The sequence below is a fragment of the Meles meles genome, chromosome 10, assembly GCF_922984935.1.
Source record: "Meles meles chromosome 10, mMelMel3.1 paternal haplotype, whole genome shotgun sequence".
NCBI classification, from domain to species: Eukaryota; Metazoa; Chordata; class Mammalia; order Carnivora; family Mustelidae; genus Meles; species Meles meles.
The window spans coordinates 108,229,436-108,247,691 of NC_060075.1; the positions used below are offsets into that span (position 1 = coordinate 108,229,436).

At 43.2% G+C, this 18,256-nt stretch overlaps 1 protein-coding gene across 1 annotated transcript in view; it reads right to left on the reverse strand.

The window, feature by feature from the left end:
- Nucleotides 1-18,256, reverse strand: part of POU6F2 (POU class 6 homeobox 2) — a 389,523-nt gene that overhangs the window by 52,754 nt on the left and 318,513 nt on the right. The gene's annotated exons all lie outside the window — the stretch shown is intronic.

Sequence of the window (18,256 nt, forward strand, 5' to 3'; positions counted from 1 at the left end):
GAGGGGGAGGCCAGGGTTGGGACTTGGGGGGAGGGGCGGCTCATGCCGACCATGGGATTCAAGGCCAATGAGGAAGGTCCTTGGGTGATCGGCCAAGTTGAAGCTTAGCTGCTTGCTGTTGAACTAGTATGTGGCCTTTTCTGGGTCTCTATCCTGGGACCGGGATGAAATAGGGAGGAGAATTTGACTTGGGTGGGGGGGCCCACTCAAGGAGCAGGGTATAGCTGCCAAAACCCGTTTTTCCATGGAGACCAATTCAATATTCTTTATCCTGCCAATTTTCCACACCACGGGTTTTCAGGCCTTCTGACCATGAGGCAGAAGTGTAGCTTGAACTAAAATCTGCATTTAGGTTAATGACTAGATATAAATTCAAGAAACATTTAAACTATTTTCACAGTATTGGTTTTGATACATGAATTTCATTTGTATTTATTCTAGGGTGTTATTTTTTCCCATATAGTTCCTCTCAAGTACAACGATTGTTGTGTATAATAATGCATTTTCCATCACCAGTTCCCACATCCATGAAATTCCTGCATTTTAGAAGAAGCCTGCCAAGACTAAGACTTGGTGGGAAAAAAATTAATGCCATACTTAATTCAGGTCCCAGAAGTTTTTCTTCCACTTTCTTCTTTACTTTCTCAATTCTCTTAGTCTTTCTTATTTCTTTCTTTTCCTCATTCCCTCTTTCCCTCAAATTGTATCTTATTGCTTACCTCCTCTGGAAATTTGCCTAGAGTTCTATATCATCTGATGAGGATGGGAAAACTAACTGTCAGGGGAAACATCAAAAGGGACAGGAATTTAAGAATTCTTTTTTCATTAATGTGATATCCTTATCTCTCTGGTTTCTTTATTCATCTGTAACCGAATTTTACATAACTAGTTCTACAGAAAATCCCATTGACCTAGTGCATTTTTTTTTAAAGAAGTGAAAATCCATTTTAAGCTCATTACTTTATGTGTCTTTTGCCTTTATCTCTCTCCTAAAAGACAGGAATGATTTTCTTTTTTAAGGAGAAAAAAAATTCTCATTCATCAGCCTCAAAGAAACCTTGTCTTATCCCAGATTACCACCATGGGATTTAAAATTCAGGTTGACTGTGTTCTTGGCTTTCAATGTTCATAGTGTAGATGAGGCAAATAGTGGTGGATGGTAAGTGGAACCCTCCCTATTTAGGGATTGACTACCTTAGGTGAGAGAGTTTTGTACTGTGTACCTTTTTTTCTTTTTCCCCCCACTGATGAAGTGAGAAGATCTTTGGGAATACCTTCCCCAAACTGCCCAGACAGACCCTGCTTACAGGCACGCTATCATGGCTCACATGCCATATGCTACGTTTACACTTCTTTTATGCTATACAAGTTAAAATCACAATGAAATTCCCCAGGTTCAGAGAAATCTCCAAATAAGCTTCTCAACCTTAAAGAAAAATGAAATCATGTGCCGCTTGGTGTTTGTGTCGAATATGCCCCTTTGTCCAGGAGTTTTGGGTGCAAAATTTAAATCGGTACGTGCAGAATATTTTCTGAAGAAGAGAGACAGTGATTCCTCCTTAATGAAGAGAAAATATTTTCGGAAGTTTAAGACATTTCCCTAACATCTAGGTCAATCAAAAATTCAAAATAGGAAATTATGGAATTACTCTCTGGAGACAGTGGTGTCCTGGGAGAATTCCTTATATTTAGGATTTGAGTGTATGTTCAGCTATAGTCCCATATATTTGCTGTAAATTCAGGCATTCTACAAAGGATGAATTATGGTTCTGAATATGAAACAAAGTAACTACTTAAGACTTCCTGTCATGGGAGCAGGAACAGGTATCCTTGCCCTGTTCTGGAAGGTTGCCAAAGCAACCACAAACGCATGGATTTTGTTGATTTTTAATGTTTCTTTCCTCTCTATCCTGGTCGTAGTTCCCCCCTCTTTGCTGCCTTTCCCTCTTACTGGAACAAGAGCCAACTCAGTGACTCTCTTCTTTCCTGTCCCGCATCCCTAGGTCTCTGTGAAACGCGTAGGGGCTCTGGGTGATGCACTCCTGGTCTCCGGAAGTACAGCTAGAGCTGAAGGCAGAAGGCTGTGGTGCATACAGACAGCCAGGACGAGTCAGTCTGCACGCTGACAGCCTTTCAGGTGGACCATTGGTGTTGTTGACGGATGCAGCTCTGTAAATATCTTTGGGTTTTTCTGTCTGTGACTGCCAAGGCAGGGATGTAATATGCGTCGAGATTTGTGGCAGAGAGGGGGAGGGGATGGTCGGGAAACCATAAGTGTTTCCTTCATCACCTCGGGTCACGTCACTCTGTATTGTCCCCAGTCATGTCATATTAGCAGTGTTCCTATCAGTCCTTCTCCTTGATTGGAGGCTCAGGGTAGATTTGGACAGCGAGGAGCCTGGGCACAATAAATGTACATAATGAGCAAGTCAACATTCTAGGGAATGACTGGATATTTCGAAGTCGCTGCCAAGTTTATGCCTTCAGATCTTTCATTGCCGACGTACCTAAGCAGCTAAAGGATGGCCCTGACGAAGTCCGATTGTATTACATACTTGCATTTTCCACGGACCGACTCAAAAGTCAGGCTGAATTCTGGGGCAGGCTTGTTTATAAATGTTTATGCCCCCCAAGCAAGCGTGAGCAGAGCTCAAGTTCTGACGCTGCATCCAAATGGAATCTAGACCGTGAATACATCAAGCTTTAGCTCTATAATTCACAGATAGTCTAAATACCTTCTAATGGAAAAACTAATTTTTCAAGATAGTTCCCTGCCTCCCCCACAATATTAGAGAGTAACATAACAGAGAAATTTTAAAAGATAGTTTTGTACTGGGAAAAGGGTAGGCATTGGCTCTGAAACCAGACTGCATTGGCTTGTGACTTTTAGCAAACCACGTCTCATTGTCTCATGGGTAAAAGGAGTATAAAGACGGTACCAGCCACAGAATTACGATGAGGATGAAATGAGCTAATACAGACAAAAGTTTTAGAACAATACTTGGCATTTATCATGTTCTGAATACATGCTCACTATCATTCTCACAGTTCATATGGTGCAGGAGGGTTTTGAACTCATCAGTATGTCAGAATTAGGACTTACCTTTACAAAAATCTTCTCCCTTTGGAAATAATGGGGACGGGTGCAGGCAACTGCATTCTCTATTTTGATATTTTAACTGTATTCTCTGATTTTATTTGACTTATTTTTTTAAAGATTTTATTCATCTATTTGACACAAAGAGAGAGTACGCGCAAGTAGGCAGAGTGCCCTGAAGAGGCAGAGGGAGAATCAGGTTCTCCTCTGAACAAGGAGCCCAACGTGGGGCTCGATCCTGGACCCTGGGATCATGACCAGAGCTGAAGGCAGCTGCTTATCCGACTGAGCCACTCAGGCACCCCTATTTGACTTATTATAAAGAGTAGCTTGAAGGAAGCTATTAGCTAATTAACATGATTATTAGGTGAGGTGAGTTTCAAGAGTTAAAAAGACAAATCTGCCCTTGAAAATATTTCAGACTGGAGGACATCGAAAATAAGTATTGAAAACCTGATGTTACCTGCTTATCTTGGGCTTCCTTTAGTTGGTTATTTATAGAGAAATTTAGGTGGAAGGCACTTTTCTGACTCTGAGGTTGGGGTTGTTCACGACAGACTAACAAAATGGGACCTTTCTAGCATGTTATCCTCATACTTTGTTGACAACATTTGTTGGGTTTCCACAAGGACACCCATTTTGGAGTTTAATTCCTGCCTCGTGTCAAAATATTGTGAATGAATCGATCCCACGCTTGCTGATTTGAGAGTGGAGGCATGCAGAGAGATCTGTAAAAATCTTTCCTTAGGATTCGCAATGGTTTATTTCCATACAAGCATATCAATATGGATATTGGGTGCCCACGTCATAATGAGAAAAAATCCATATTCCCAGCCCTACAGAGCTGTGTGCTAATCTTTGTTCTCTGAGGTCACTAAATGGTGATGAGAAGAAAAACTCGGATAGAGTCTCTTCTAGGAGCATTCGATGATGTCATATGTAGCTCACTGTATAACTGTCACCATAAATTATGTCACTCCGTGATGGAGGGCTATCTTTCTCCAAGTCTTGGAGAGTGGAATATTATTTGGAAGTTACTGTACTTAAAGTTTTGTCAAAAAATAAAAATAAAATCAAGCTTATTCTAAAACTATAGCAGAATCAATGTGATTTGACATTGATGAACCAAAGACATTTTAGGGTGTGGTGATGCCTGGGTCACCCCTGCAAACCCCAGGCCCTCCAGCCGCAGACTTCTGGCAGGCAGAGCTCTTTCTCTGAAAGACTCACAACCTAGAGCCTGGTAAAGAATTCAGGTTTCTTGAATCTGGGCATTAGCAGTCAGAATACTTCTCAGGAGACGTTGTTGATTATAGTATTCTATTACTATGAATCTTATTTATGAAAATAAGGCAGGATGATGAGGCAACCGACCTATGGTGTCATATTCTGCTTATGCCTTTATTCCAAGAGGGACCTGTGACTGCAGCAGGCTCAAAACATTTCTTTGGAGCAGAATTGCCCGTGATGTATAGTTTTGTCCTTCTCCTCATGAGCTACGTGGATTTCAGAGAGTATGGATTGTGGAGCAGTTCTTTTTGCTACTAACTTCTCAATTTAGAACCTGGAAACTGTGGCGCCATTTGTTTTTAAGTGAGGATGTTGATAAATGCATTCATCATCGCTCACTCCTGCAGAAGGTCCTAGAGACTTGCAGAGGCTGCCTGGACACAGGGCGGCAAATATGGCCGCCCGAGTTCATGTACGTGCATGAGGTCCTTGTCTTTCTTATGCTCTAGATGTGACACATGTGTCTCTTGGTCTCCTGTGACTCTTAATTGAACCAGTGCTTGCATTCACGACCCTCAAGTCTTCTCTTAAAAGGGGGAGGAAATACCCAGTAGACACGTGTTGGAAGGTTGGCCACATTTATCTCAACGACCTATTTGATGAGGGTTTTATCCTACTAGGTTTTCCCCCTAGGTCTCATGATTGTTCCGTGATATAAACAGAAAGTTAGGAATCAGGTTGGTGAGTTTCAGGATCGAGCCCAGCTCTCCCGCTCGCTGTCTGCCCGCTTCCGCGCAGAGACAGTGAAGTGTCAGATGCCGACCCCCCGACCTCTGCCTGCCAGAAGTCTGCGGCTGGAGGGCCTGAGGTTTGCAGGGGTGACCCAGGCATCACCACACCCTAAAATGTCTTTGGTTCATCAATGTCAAATCACATTGATTCTGCTATAGTTTTAGAATAAGCTTGATTTTATTTTTATTTTTTGACAAAACTGTAAGTACAGTAACTTCCAAATAATGTTCTACTATCCAGCCACATTCAGTAACAGAGAAATTTTTATTTTATTTTACTTTTTAAAAAATTTTTAAGATTTTATTTATGTATTTGAGAGAGAGAGAGAGAGAGAGAGAGCACAGGCAGGGGGAACAGCAGAGGAAGAAGGAGAAGCAGGCTCCCTATTGAGCAGGGAGCCCATTGCGGAATTCGATCCTAGGACCCTGAGATCATGACCTGAACCGAAGGCAGCTGCTTAACCAACTGAGCCACCTTGGCACCCCTGACAGAGAAAATTTTAAAGTGATCTCATGTCTGAGGTTTGGGTCCCCAGAACCAGGGTGGGGAAAGGAAGGATTCTGATCCTGTAGGGGCTGTGGAGTGTGACTAAGGTTTCAGAGCTGTCCTAACCCAAGGTACAGAAGTCAGATGCTCTCCCTCGACACTTGATGCTCCCAGTTGAGAGAGAGCTCCTAGGGTCAAGGAAGGGCTGAAAATCAAATCCCTGACCCTGTTGGCTCTTTGCTCTTGGGGTAAAGTGTATATGGGGGGCTGAGGGATGGAAGAAGGGCTGAAGGTGCTGGTTGTTGAAACCCCCCCCCCCCAAAGGGGTAAAGGCAACTCACAGAAAAGAGCAATTCCAGGGGACCTGGGGGGGGGGACCTTATCATGACCTGCCACAGTGCAAACAACACTTCCTTCCACTCCTATGTCTTCATCCCACAAACATTGATTCAGCACCCACTGTGTTGTGGGCACTGTGTGAGGGGAAAGAGTGTGATGACCAACCCATCTGCTCCCTACGCTCATGGGGCTTTAAACAGGGAAGAGACTTTGGTGGAGAGGGAGGGGACGTAGGAAAAGATGAGGGATATCTCACTAAGGAGGGATATCCGGACCTGGAGAGGGTGGTAGTCTGGGGTGGTGTGTCCAAAGAGACCTAGAAGGGGCCGCTCTGAGTCTTTACACCTATAGTTCCTCCAAGTTGCACAGAAATGTGCCTGGCAAGAGACAAGCCATTCTATCTGAGAGGATTAAGAGGTGGCATTCTGGAGCCAGATTGTTTGGGGTCTAATTCTGAATCTGCTAGTAACTAGCTGGTAACTAGCAGTACCTGTCTGCTATAGTCTGAATGTTAGGGCCCTCTCCCCTCCTGCTTCATATATTGGCATCTTAACCCCCAAAGATGGAATTAGGAGGAGGGGCTTTGAGGAAGGACTTTACGTCACGAGGGCGGAGCCTTCATGAGTGGGATTAGTGCCTTATAACAGAGACCCTCTAGACACCCCTAGCCCTTTCCACTGTGAGAGGACATGGTGAGCAGGTGCTGTGAACTGGGACCAGGGCTCTCACCAGAGCCTGATGGTATGGGTGCCTTGCTCATGGACTTCCCAGCTGCTAGAATTGTGAGAAAAAAATTTCTGTTGTTTATAAGCCGTCCAATCTGTGGTCTCTCATTAGAGCCCTCTGAAAGGACTGGCACACTTTCTGCATCTAGGATCCCTCAGTTTTTGTAAAAGGGGACTATTAGTGGTGGTCATGACGTCACAGGGTTATTGGGAAAAACCACACAGTATATGCAAAACACAGGAAGAATTTCTGGCACACGGTGAGCATGATACATGTTTTGCTATGAGAATTTCTCCTCCTTCTAGGAACTTCATGCTGTTGTAGGATTGGGTCCCTCACTCTCTCCGGGGCGGACACACTGGCCCTTCTGCAGATCCTCAACTGCAGGATGTTCGCATTTGCTGGCTCTATGTCTGTAGCTCTCTTTGCTGTCCACACATCTCTTCCCCCAGGTCACCCCTTAGAGGCACCTGCCTGGACTACCCTATCTGAGAGGTTATTCCCTTTCTTTCAGAGATTTATGCCAAGACATGTATAAGGAAACCATAGGACGCCAGGGATTTTTTTCTACAGAATCCGTGTTGGGATGGGGGAGAATGGCGGGAAGGACGAGGCGGTTTTGGGTTGAGCACATGGAAGCTGGGTGGTAGATGTACACAGTTTGTTTGACTATTTGTTCTACTTTTGTATATACTTGCAATTTTGCCGCTGAAAGTTTTTTGAAAACTCTATTAACTCGCCATCTTGTCTTCTTGCCTGCTTACCTCACAGCACCAAGAGGGCCTCATAGTCTCATTTGTTTATCCCCATCACCGCCCTCTCTAGAATGTAGATTTCAGCTCACTGGTCTTTCTTGGGCTCCTCCAACAGGGCCAGGCACCCAGGGAGCCCTCAACCAACGTTTACTGAATGAATGTCGGAAAGAGTGAGTCAAGGTAGGCCTGACCGGGACCTCAGTAGGAGTTTGGCCCTTTATTTAATATTTACAGAAAAGAGCAAACATTTGGGAGGCAAATGTTTTAAAACTCTTCTTTTTAAAACAGCACCATACTTCACGGTCTCTCCTGGTGCGCTGGCTGGATTGGCAGGAGCCTCGAACATAGTGACACAGTTCTGAGGTTCTGGAATCTTCCCTGGTGTGTCCCTCCATCCTGTGAGTCAGCCCTTCCAGGCTCCTCTCAGTGGCTCAGACAGATTCCTGCCAGGAACTCTGGGATCCTCCAGGGAATAAAAGTCAATGATGGCAGCCTCTAAAGGTGACGACCCAGGCATTCCCTGGACATTTTGGACCCAAATCCCTAGACATCCCTAGAAACTGCATGCCTAGAATTGGGTGTGGATAAGGCTGGGTGGAAGGCTTCATCTTTTGGTATCTGGAAGCTTCAGGACAAGGAGGCAGGGAAGGAAGCTTTTGTATTTTTGTATTTTATATAAAATATATTTTACATTTTTATCCTTGGGCTGCTGTGGTGGAAACAGAACTGGGTGTTGGGAGTCTCCTTCCCCAGCCCAGCCTGCTAGGCTACATAGAGCAAATCCCATGTAGACAGCAGCAAGGGTGGGAACGGAAGGGACAGTTCCCCAGATAAGGATGGATCTATCTGTCGCTGGGCACAAGCCATGATGCTTTGAGGACAGGTGATAGGGTGTGGATCACTTAAGGAGAGAGATGTTTTCTCTTCTTGGGGCCCCAACAGGGGTAGGACTCAGGAAGTGCTGGGCAACTTGGGCATCTAGATGGATCATGGCTCTGAGGGTCCTGGAGGCAGGGGCAGAAGGGAGACTCTACCCAGATGGGTTCACAAACCCTGAACATCATTGCGGGTGGACAGAGGGGACTCTGCAAGCACAGATGGATGCCCTAGAGACTATTCTAGAAGTACCTTCAAGAGAGAGGTGGATGGAGGAGCCCCGGGCCCAGGTAACTTACGCAGGATGATCAACAGATCTATAGGGAGGAAGCGGGGACACTGGAGGAAGGGAAGGAGATAAACAAGTGGCCAGCGCACTGTGATTTAGGAGCAAACTACAACGAAGCTCTTCGAAGGGATGCATTTCTCTTTTATTTTTAAATTTACTGATAAAACAGTCAAGCCTAGAGTTGAGGGGGGAAACAAAACAAAGCAAAACACCAGCTTTTAACGCAACCCGATGCATCTGATTTTGTAGTGGAGAGGTCAGCATTATGGAAACATACCAACTCTAAATCAGATTTTATCCAAGGTATAGGGGGCCCAATACGGTGTTACCACAAGCTCACACATCTCCTCTCCTTTCCCGTCTAGTCCTCCATTTAATAACCTGAAAATCTATCCTTTTATTGAGTTTCACGCTATTTTCTTACTTACATACAATAGTGCTCCTCTTACCAATTGCCTATTGTCACGGCACATTAGTTAGGTGAATTTGTTGATATTTCAGAACTGCTCTTCCTGTATTTTTTTATTCTATCATCCAGTTTAAACAAGTGATCGGGAGCACTCCTGGGATGAAAGAAAAAGGCTTTACTTTTTTTTTTTTAAGACTAAATTGCTGCGACAGTAGATGGCATTATTCTGGCTCCTAGCTATGGGAATGTACATTTCAGTCCATCCCCGGCCGTACCGAATGTACTTACCGTGCTTCCCCAATCGAAGAAAGACAAGGCACAGTCTGCCCTATGAAGCCTCTGGACGATTTTGGACATGACCTGTTTCCCAATGACTATGGTACTGGCTTCAAGCCAGACCCCAGGGGCACAGACACGAGGCAAGAGCCTCTGGCCCTAGGTGCTTCCAGTCTGATCCAGAACTGTGGATCTCCACCCTGTAAGAAGGGGGTGCCACGAGCCCAGGTGAGCCCTCATGAGGCCTCAGGCAACCAGACCACTTGGGAACTGAATTTTAAAGGATGATGAGGAGTTGACTGGGGAAAAGGTGGGAAGGGGAGAGAAAACTTCTCGATCAGCAGCGATAGTGGGATTGAAGCATGGAGGCAGGGGGTGGTGTTTTGGGGACATGGAGCTCCTCAGTTGCCACTTAGACCATTTGGGAAGACGAAGCAGAGAGAGGGAAGGGACAGAGATGAGGTAAAGCATGGGATTATGGAGGGATGACTTTGTCACTTTAAGGGGCTGGTCCTTGATTCTATAGGCAAAAGTGGAGAGGTGTGATGAGATCTGAACTTGAGAGTTGTTACTTTAGAGACTGAGTCCAACTGGGTAGGACTGGGTCAGACTAAGGTAGAGGAGAATAGAAGGCTGCTGGAGCCAGGACAGGGGCAGAGGGCGGCCCTGCACTGGGGGAGGGCGGTGGCTTCATGTATTCACACATGGAACGAAGTCTGGTTCATGGTTCACTGATTCAGCAAACACTGAGCACCAACTATAAGTCAGGTACCGTGATACGGTCTTTCCCCACAAAGAGCTTTCAAGGTATGGGGAGGGCAGATACACAGACACATGAATCAAGAGCCAACGGTGCAAATCGCAGTAAGCTATCCTCTCACACCTGTTAGAATGGCTATCATCCAGAAGACAGAGGATAGCAGGTGTTGGTGAGAATGTGGAGAGAAGGGAACCCTTGTGCCTTCCTGGTGGGAGAATAAATTGATGCAGCCATTGTAGAAAACAGTACGGAGGTTTCTCAAAAAGTCAAAAATAGGATTACTGGGTCCAGTAATCCAGCAATTCCATTTCTGGATATTTATCCAAGGAATATAAAAACACTCACTAACTTGAAAAGCTATGTGCAATGGCCGAGATATGGAAACAGCCTAAGGGCCCATTGTGATTCTGTGTGTATGTGTGTATATACATTTATGTATATATATATAATGGAATATTATTTAGCTATAAAAATAATGAAATCTTGCCATGGGCAACAACATGGATGGACCTCAAGTTGCATTATGCTAAGTAAAATAAGTCAGACGAAGAGTAATACTGTATGATCTCACTTATATATGGAGCAACAAAACCAACAGCAAAAATAACCAGCTCACAGACACAGAGAACATATTGGTGGTTGCCAGAGATTAGGGTGGGTGGGGTGAAATGGACAAAGGGGGTCAAAATGTTCACACTTCCAGTTACAAAATAAATAAGTCATGGGACGTAATGGCATTAACTATAGTTAATAATACTGTGTTGCATAGCTGAAAATGGCTAAGCGAGTAAATCTTAAAGTTCTCATCCCAAGAAAAAGAGAATTTTGTAACTATGTGTGATGATGGATGTTAACTAGACTGATGATGGTGATCATTTTGTAATCCATACAAATATCAAATCGTTATGTTATACATCTGAAAATACAATGTTATATGTCAATTATACATTAATTTAAAAAAAGAACCAGTGGGTATGAGCCAGGCTAGGGATATGCTCAGTAGCTGTGGAAACACTGGGGAACTGACTAGTTCAGAGGGGAAAGAGGGATGTCAGGGAAGCTTCCCGAAGTGACTGACAGGAGCTCAGTCCTGAAAAAATGGCAGATCAACTAAGCAGACAGAAGAAGAAGGGCAGATAGAACAGAAGAATAAGTATAAAGTTATGGAAACATCAGAATGCCTGGTGTGTTCTGAAGGGCCAGAGCACAGTTAGGGCAGGAAATGGGGTTAGGAAAATTCTGAGTGGGGTTCTGAAGGCAGAACAAGAAGGTGGGAAGATATAAATTAGGAAGCACACACGCCTGTGTATCTATGGTACAGAGTGTTTCCTGAGTGATTTCACTACAAGCTGTTGCTACGAAAGTACCTGAATGTTACCATTCATGGAGATAGTTTAGCAGACTTGTGGCACAGGAAACAACACTACTTATAGTAATTGAGTCATAAAATCCTTTCATGTATTTTATATAAAGGGAAACCTAAACTGCTGACTGACCAAAAATTAACCATTGAATTTTGATTAATAAAAAACAAAGCCATCATCTTTTAAAATACGGAATGTTCTCTGTTATGAAAAATTACAAAGATGGATGATAAGTGATATATTGTATCTGTGTATTCACCTTGGTATCCACAACTGGGTCCCTGTATGAAGACTGAGCTGTGAATTTAGAAATTATAATTTTATAGATTAATTATACAGGTTGCATTAGTTTATAAGACTTCAGATCTCTGACATGCTGCGCAGAGAAGATGGAAGTCTTTATTTACTTTGGAGTTATTTTCCTCCTGAAAACGTATATATCGTATGGGTAGATAGTAATGTTACTATTGAAACTCCAGAAACTTTTTATTAAGCGCAAACCAGTTAAACTTATCACTTATGAGGAACAAAACATACGCTTCTTCTTCCATTCATCCCCATAGCCACACTGGGTATGAAAATGTGCTTATAACAAATGCTACACATTCTACCGTGGTTTGATCCTCCCACTGGCAAACGGGAAGGCTGTTTCAATTGCTACTGATTTTTATTATTATGCATAATGGCTTGCTTGCCTCATAAAACGGATTCACTGAACAGCTGTTGCACACCAAAGCTAGTCAGAAGAAATGTTATGCTTCCCACAAAACAATACGACGTTTGGGTCACGCATGCATGTCCTTTTCCCCAAGGACAGCAAATCAGCAGAAATCAACCCATTCCCTGTTGGTCTGCCACTGACCCTTTAGAACTTCTACTTCCTTGGATGCATAATAAGGGTCAGATGGACCATTTAAACTCTAAGATGAAGAAAATTCCATTTTTGGTCAGGTTACCCCTGTCTCCTTCAGCAGAGGTGGGCTAAAACCTGGGAAGAGTTCCTTCCTTCCCTGTAAAGCGTCGACAGAGATTTGTGGCAGATGTGGTCATGTCTGCCTATCCTAAGAGCCCCCACCTGTGCCAGACCCATGGCAGCCTCCCTGCCCAGAAGAGAACTTTGCCATTAGGAAAAACGAATGGTCCAAATTATTAAAGGAAATACGATTCTGTAGAAAGAGGAAGATAAGTACATGAACGAGAAAGCAAAAAACATGGCCAGAATGCTCAGAGGTAAATAAAATTCTTCTGCACTCACAAAATATATTGGTTATAGGTTGTTCTAAAAACATTAAGCTAACAGTAAGAACCGCTACCTGTAGGAGCCGTAAGCCAAGAAAATATAAAAAGTTGTTGTATAGATCGTTCGGGAAGTTTCCATTAATAAAACGGAACATAGGTTAAAAAACATAAAGCTTAATCTCACCAAGAGCAAAAGCAAAGCTGGGTCAGAATTTTCCGCGTGGTGGGAGAAGAGAGCAGAAAGGCACTGAAGAAATCAATCCACCCAATCAGCAAGGAGAAAAATCGGTTCAAAATTTCTTGCCAGTAATGGTAACTTCTGAACAATGAGTGGCCCTTTTATATTTATAGGCAGAAACCAGGCAACCAGTAAGGGACGAGGGAATGTACGGAAACGGCGAGAAGTCAGGGCGCACGGGGACTCCCTCCCGAGTCTGCAGCTGACGGGGTCTGTGTGGGCCTCCACGCCCTGCCCAAGCTCCATTTGCTGGTCTGTGAAATAAGAAGGTTGAACTAGATCCAGTAGATCAGTGGTTCTCGAAAATGGTCCCCGAAGGGCAGCTAAGCCACAGCAGTTTTGGGTACGTGTGTTACGGAGTTTGCCTTTCCTAATGGATACCCCTGATGAACAGTAAGGCTCACCCATCCATCATCCCCCGAGCTGCCCGCAGGCCTGGAGAATTCATGATTTCCTGCCTCCACTGATAGCTCTGCTGGGTTTGGGTTTCCAGCCTGCTCCAAGAATATTCAGTCTCTGGAGTAGACTGGAGAAAGGCTTTTCCAGGATAGCAGTTCCCAGTGCAAGGTCCTGGGACTAGCACCATCGGCATCACAGGGGACTGTGCAAAATGTAAATTCTTGGCTTCATCCCAGACCTGCTGAATCAGAACCTCTAAAAGGGGAGTGGCACTCATCTGGGTTTTAACAGCAACCCAGAGGCTGCTAGGTAAGGCACGCTAAGGCCTGGGAACCCTGAACGAGATGATTCCCAAGGTTCCATCAAACAGTAAAAATCTATGGTGATGCTAAAATGATGGGAAACTATTTGGAACAATGCTATACTCTTTCCAGTTCTCTTCCTGTAACAGGTACTAAATAAATATGTTAAACAAAATGTTTTCTAGATCTGCCCTACCATGTGGGGACATAGTGCTGGAAATGTGTTTAGGTCAGGGCTTAAAGCAAGTTCCCAAAATGACCACACTGTTCATTGACTTCTGGGATGGTGGCCAGCAGCCTCCAGGCAGCAGTGGGAGGGTGTGATCATGTAGCACATGGCTGAGGTGGGGGGCTACCGGCCTTTCCAACACCATCAGAGCAATCCCAATGTTCTATCATCGAGATCAGCAGTAGAATTTTAAGTCTGTGATAGAGCTTTAATAAAAAAACCAATTATTTGGGGGCGGGGTGTCTGGGTGGCTCAGTCAGTTAAGCATCTGCCTTCAGTTCAGGTCATGATCCTGGGGTCCTGGGATCAAGCCCAGAATCGGGCTCTCTGCTCAGCGGGGAGCCTGCTTCTGCTTCTCTCTACCTCCTACCCGGCTTGTACACTCTATCAAATAAATAAATAAATAAAATCTTTAAAAAAACCTGATTACCTAGCAAAGGCTTTCAAGGACAAGAACAAAGAAAGACTAAGAACTGGCATATTCCAGTTCTGCCTGAATACAGAGGAAAACCACTGTAGAGGCACTGTAGAGGCAGGAGGGCTGGTCACTGCTAGGAGACCTGGGTGGATGCACCTGCCAGGGATTAGCCTCAGAGCCACTGTAGTATAAAACTCCCATTCTTTAGGTTTGGGGGGATATATTCCTGGGCCTGGATGGTAGAAAGTTTTCTTCATGCTTTGTTTGAGTTTTCAGATTAGCGTATATGCTGTTTACTTCTTGTTTGGTACATGACTTAAAAAAAAGTTAGAGTACTTTTTTTTTGTACTTGATATCCCGTGTTTCTATATCACAGTACATAAAGGAAAAATAAAGCAAAATGGCCAAGAGTTAAAAAAAAAGAAGGGAAAACATCAAAATTTAGAGGTGATTATACAATCATTTTATAGAAAATATCACTTAAAATACAGAAATAGAAGATGAAAAAAATCACATTAAATAAGCAGGTTTACTTCCCCCAAATTTTGGTTTCAAGAACTTGGACACATTAAGTAAGATAGTTTGTTGTTGTTGTTGTTGTTTGTTTTTTGTTTAAAGAGCCATGAAGTGAAAGGGGAAATGTAATTTCAAAGGACTTATCAAAATAACGTGGAAGTCCACGATGTCTTTCTTGAGAGCTCTACATGCTAGAAGCAATGAAATTTTGGTGGAACCCTTGAGAATTACAGCAGTTCCCAAAGTGTGCGTAATGGGAGTCTGGTCTTGGGATTTGCTCTGGAATAAAAGGTCTGGGAGTCAAATAGTTTTGGGAAACATTGCAGGAAGCATCCGCCTCTAGGTGATGGACAGTGTATCTTGGTATGGTAAAGGTTCTGGAAATTGCCCACAGGTAAAGAAACCTGTTCATCTTTTGAACTCAGCATTTCCCAACATTTGATCGTATTGTCTAGGGATCGTAATGTCCCTAGAACTTGCGTTTCATGGTGTGCCATCTAAGAAAAGTTGGGTGATGTTATTACTTAGTCATCCACAGATTCATCAAACGGGCTAATGCAATAAGCTTGCAATCCACCTTGGCTAGTCTCATCTACGATCTCTAAAGGAAAGATTTTATATTCCAAACCTAGATGCTCTACAAACCATCTAGGTCTGAACAAAATTCCCTCTGGTACTTTTGCAAATGTTCATGCAGGCTGGTTAAGATAAAATTCATGGATTGAGAAAGAATCCTGGAAATGGCGTGCACTTCGAGAATTCACAAACATGAATGTGTTACCATTAAGTGAGCTGGATGATAATACTTTCAAGTTACCATTAGGGGAAGTATCACTGTTAAGTGAGCACGACGGTGTCCTCACTATTATCACCTGTTGTGGCCCAGGATGTGACCTGCTGAGGTCAGGATGGACTGGAGTGCAGGAGAAACCAAACCCTCGTGCTAGAGAAGAAACCCACATGAAGGGAGGCTGGAAGATGATTCTCTGTCCTCATACACAGCGCTGTGTGTGTCCATGTGCGTCTACTTTGAAGGCTATGCATTTTGAACTTGGCTCACTTGCCTAATTCTGGCTTGAAAATAAATACTCTATTCTTTTTTTTTTTTTAAGATTTTTAAATTTATTTGTCAGAGAGAGAACACAGGCAGGGGGAGTGGAAGGCAGAGGGAGAAGGAGACGCCCTGCTGAGACCGGTGATGTGGGACTCGATTCCAGGATTCTGGAATCATGAGCTGAGCTGGAGACAGATGCTTAACCAACTGAGCTACCCAGGTGTCCTTTTATTATTATTTATTTTTAAAATTATTTTTATTATCATTTTATTTATTATTTATTATTATATTATTATTTTTATTTCATTATTTTCTATTGTGTGTGCCCTAGTAGATAATTGCTAAACAGAGGGGGGAAGTAACCAGGAAAGCTTTTGTTTTGTTTTTAAAACACCCATGGTAATGAAACCAAGAAAAATATATTTTCATATATCCAGGACATTATATAGTTAAGAAAAAAAATATTTGGGGGCAATAAGAAGCAAATTCACCAATTCATATTTGGTCTTCTATTGTCCTTATTTTCTGTCACCACAGCACTTTTTAAAATTAATTAATTTATTTTTTCAGCGTAACAGTATTCATTGTTTTTGCACAACACCCAGTGCTCCATGCAATACGTGCCTTCCCTATTACCCACAACCTGTTCCCACAACCTCCCACCCCTGCCCCTTCAAAACCCTCAGGTTGTTTTTCAGAGTCCATAGTCTCTTATGGTTCGCCTCCCCTTCCAATTTCCCTCAACTTCCTTTTCCTCTCCATCTCCCAATGTCCTCCATGTCATTGGTAGCTAAATATGTTTCCATCTCTGGATGGGTTGCTTTATCTTATAATTACAATAAAGGCAAGTTACTCAAAGGTGTTGGTTTGTCTATATCCAAAGTCCTGAAAAAAAATGTTCCCTGAACACAAAATATAATCATTGTAAACTATAATGAAATCTCACAATTAAAAACCCTGGTTCTAAAATAACTCCATTTTGTATTTTATTATTATTTTAGAGAGGGAGAAGAGGGGCAGAAAGAAAGAGAGAATCTCAAACAGATTCTGTGCTGAGCGCAGAGCCAAACTCGAGGCTTGATCCCACAACCCTGAGATCATGACCTGAGCCAGAATCAAGAGTTGGTGGCTCAATTGACTGAGCCACCCAGGCTCCCCACCCATCTTGTTTGAGAGCTTGTCATTGCCAAGGTTATTCTGAAGCAGTCAGAATAAAACCAAACCATGTGGAATTATTGCTCTGGGAAATAAACTTATTCAAAACACAAGAGAATCACGTGTTACTGTCTTTTCTCCTAATTATCTCTTGAGTGTTTAGAAAAGTAACAGGATACAGTGACTTCTATATTTCTATATTTGAAAACGAATAATGCTAGTTTTCCTTCCCACAGTCATTGTTACTCCCGCTAGGACCACCATGGACACAGTTTTCTGCAGCAAACATCTTCATGGGGGTGGGGGTGGGGTGGGGGGGGAAGTCAGTAAACTGATGGCTATAGATGTCTACAAATTGCCCAAAGTAAAACAGTAAAACTATGGTAAGTAAATCCAGGAAATGTCCTGAAAATTGCATTCCATTTCAGAAAATTTTTGAAACAATCCTATAATTTTCTAATGTATTTCCCTTCCGTGAACTTTGTCACCTGGTATTCAAATAGTAATCATGGAATACATTATAAAATAGGTTATTTCAAGAAAAAATGATTTTGAATATAAAAGGGGGTTAATGTACCAGCCATTAATTTAACTGAAGAGACAGAATATGGACTTGGCAGAAAAATCAGGTCTCTGCCCCCGCTTTCTGCGTTTTGTTTTTCTTGGAAGAAGAAGATCAGGGAATTCAATTCACCATTAAGAGGGTCTTCCACAGCCAACTTCTCTTGGTTTAAAAAATCATTTTGACAATCAAACAAGGATACTAACAGGACATTCAAACAAGAGAAGCAAGGAGGTGATTCTTATTGGATGGGGGAATTGTGGAGTTGCCCCCTCTGGTCCTGCCAGGGGTGGTTCAGTTCTTCACATGAGTGCCACACAAGGCGGGGAAAACCCTCACCCAGAAAACTCACCCCCAGCAGTTGTGGGGTCAGTTCTTGCTTTTGCCCAAATACCTCTTCATTCCCTTCCATGTAAAGGCTGGAGAAACATGTATTTTGCTCCTTGCTGGAAGGGTCATAAACTGAGATATTATGGTTTCCTAGAAATTTCCTAGAAATTTGTGGGGTGGTTGCTCTTGAGGCAGGAGGCCTGACTTTCCTCCTGTGAACTAGGAGCAATGTCAGCAATCAGACGGCCACGTCAGACATGCACATTGGGAGCAGTAGCTGAATTCTGCATCCATTCTGTGACGTCTACGGGTAGCTCAGTGTCTGATATTCAAAGGACCTTATCAATGTTTGATTAAAGCATGATTCTCCACTATCAAGACAGCAGATTAAGAACAACTGTATCAAAGACAACTG